Source organism: Elephantulus edwardii, unplaced genomic scaffold (assembly GCF_000299155.1).
Source record: "Elephantulus edwardii isolate Elephantulus edwardi_28Jun2011 unplaced genomic scaffold, EleEdw1.0 scaffold00237, whole genome shotgun sequence".
Classification (NCBI taxonomy): domain Eukaryota; kingdom Metazoa; phylum Chordata; class Mammalia; order Macroscelidea; family Macroscelididae; genus Elephantulus; species Elephantulus edwardii.
The window spans coordinates 586,904-589,966 of record NW_006399987.1 but is presented as its reverse complement, the minus strand read 5'-3'; positions in this window follow the sequence as shown (position 1 = coordinate 589,966).

The following is a 3,063-nucleotide window of genomic DNA, read 5'->3' as shown; positions in this document are numbered from 1 at the left end:
AGAATTATTCAGAGATATGGTATAGTTGTAAAACTGTCATCATGTGCCTCCAGCCTGCAAAACTGGTTGGAGAGCTAACTAACATTTGCTTTGCCCTAAGAAGCCTGCTTCCTTCAATTTCTCTACAGTCATATATAGTACATGCCATCTAGAGTCATGTCTCTATTAGAAGGAGAAACGCATCTTTCCTGGATTAGCACTTACATTTTTTAAATGATTTGTCTCGGTCATGTGTAAATTATATCACAAGTTATTAGTAAATATTTGTAAAATGTTCTTTTGGAATGTAAAACTTGTAGCAATAGCAATATGTTAAGTAGTTTAACACCTAACCCAAGTATAAAAACCAAGGACCACCCTTAGATGTTGAGGCAGTTGTTTTGAGAGAACTTTCTCTGCTCTCCCTCTTCTGCCGTAATGTGCTTTGGGTATTGCAATCCCTTTGTCTCATTGGCAATTGACTATGGAAAGCACCCCTTGCATTCAGTAACAATTCCAGAGCACATTTCTTCTTAGAAACTAACCACTACTCAAATGTAAAAGCCATTGTAATTATAGATTTGTGTGTTGAACACTGATGACTGAAGACCAGAATAATTGTGGAATGACATCAAATACATCATTAATGAAGAAAGAAAAGGGACATTACAAAAAGAGAGAATAAAGAAAAGAGTAAAATGGATGTCAGAAGAGACAATAAAACTCACATTAGAATGAAAAGAAGATAAAACAAGGGAATGAACTCTGAGACAAAAAAAGGAACTCAAGAGGTTTCAAGAGCAGCTCCAGAAAACAAAGGAAAAGGTATTACAATGAAATGTGTAAGGAGCTGGAGTTAGAAAGTGAAAACAGACCAAGCTTAGCCTTTACAAGCTGGAAGAATTTAAGAACAAATTTAAGCCTCGACTTACAACACTGAACTAGTCTATAGACAAAATCTTAAATGCTACAGAAGCATCAAAAAGAGACAGAAGTAATATCCTGTCCAATATGAAAAAGATTCGGCTGACACTGAAATGCATTTCATTGAAATGTACACACAAGCGCTGATCTCAAAAATCTATCATCTGGGACCAGCAATTTTATATCTCTAAGGATATTTAAGGGGGCAGGAGTAGCATCCACTTCTGAAACAGCTTGCCTCCAGAAACGCTATGAACTTGGAGAAACGATGAAAGTTATACAAGTGTTCAGGTCTTTCGTTCATAGGGTCGCTATGAGTTGGCTACAACTTGATCGCACTTAACAACAACAACAACAACAACAGCTGGTGCCTTAAAGGTAAGAGCTATGCTGCAATCCCAAAAGCATGAGGTTCTCTTTCAACAGCTGTTTTTTGGAGGAGGATGTACAATTTCTTCCTCTACCATTTACTTCCTCTGAAGATCCACTAGAGGTCAGCGATGGGTCTGTTCCCACGAAAGACACACAAGCACATAGGTATTTATCTCCTTTTTATTTTCTGATTCTAGCTCTTTGCACATCCCATTATAGCACTTTGTTTTGTGTTCTTAGGTTGCCCTTTGAAATCTTTTGTTCATCTCTTCCCTTTGTTTTGCCTTCATGACACTCAAGTGCTATTTTTAGAATCTCTTCTGACATCCATTTTGATCTTTCTTTCTCCCTTGACATTGTAAAGGTCTTTTGCTTCCTTCAAGGATGAAATCCTTGATGTCATCCCACATCTCATTTGGTCTACAATCATTAGTGTTCAATACCTGACGCCTATTCCTGAGATGACATCTCTTGTATTCAGGAGGGATGGACTCAAGATTTTACTCTGGTTCTTATAGACTTGTCTTCATTTTCTTCAGTTTCAATTTGAACTTGCACGTGAGTGATTGGTGGTCTATTCTACACTCAGCACTTGATCTTGGCTTGACTGCTCTTACTGAGATTCTCCAGTGATTCTCTCCACAGAGCAGTCTAACTGACCCCTGTGCAATTTATAAGGTGAGGTCCCTTTGTATAGTTGCAGTTTGTGGGTTTTAATTTTTTTTTATATTGGTTTATATACAAAGCTCATATACATTGTATTTCACACTTTCCTTCATTAACATTATGTTTCTTATAATCATTGTCATACAATGTATTTTATAAAATGAATCACCACTGAACTATGCTCACCATTACCTATCTCTTCAGGTTCCCACTGGATCTTTCCCATTTCTTTTACCCCGTTCCTCCCGCCATCAAATTGTGTGATTCTGTAATTTCCACCATGCTCATCCTTACCCCTCTGCCCCCACCCCTTCAGGCATTTGCAATTAGTAAATCATTGACTATGCAGAATTCAATAAATCCGCAACCCAATTTCTGTCACCAAGTCTATAATTTTTGACTACCATTTGACTAACTTTTGTGATGCTGTCACCAGTTATTATTAATGCGTCTTGACCACATGTTCAGTCAATTTCAGGCTGCAAAAATTGGTATAATTCCTCAATTTCTTCCTCTTTGCCTTTAGTGGTTGATACATACATAAAAATAATAGTTGTTTTAACAGATCTTCCTTCTATGCATATGAACTGTATCCTATCATTCATAGCGTTGAACTTGAACTTTAGGCTAGATCTTGAAATCATTTTAACAATGACTACACCACCATTCTTTATAACACTTGAGGTACTATGTCTTACAGTGTTCCTCTACAGGTCATTTTGAAGATCTGTTATGGAGAAATGGATGGCTGGGTTTAATTCCTCATCTGCCTTAATCTGAGAGCTCCACTAACGCCTGTCCAACATGGGTGATCCTGCTGGCAATAGAAATGCCATGTCACCCCAGCCCAGCAAACTGATAGACAAGTGCTCTATACAATAAACTGAGTAATATATACATAAGTTATAAACTGAGGAGGACCTGAAGCATTTGCTGTGGAAGGTCAAAGGCTGCAGCCTTTAGTATGGATTAAGACTCAATATTTAGAAAACAAAGTTTCTCACCACTGGGCCGATTGGCAGCATTATAATGGACAGTGAAGAGATTGAGATTGTTCACAGTTTGGGTTTGCTTGGCTCCATAGCCAACACTCTTGGCTCCAGCATTCAGTAAGTGAAAAGA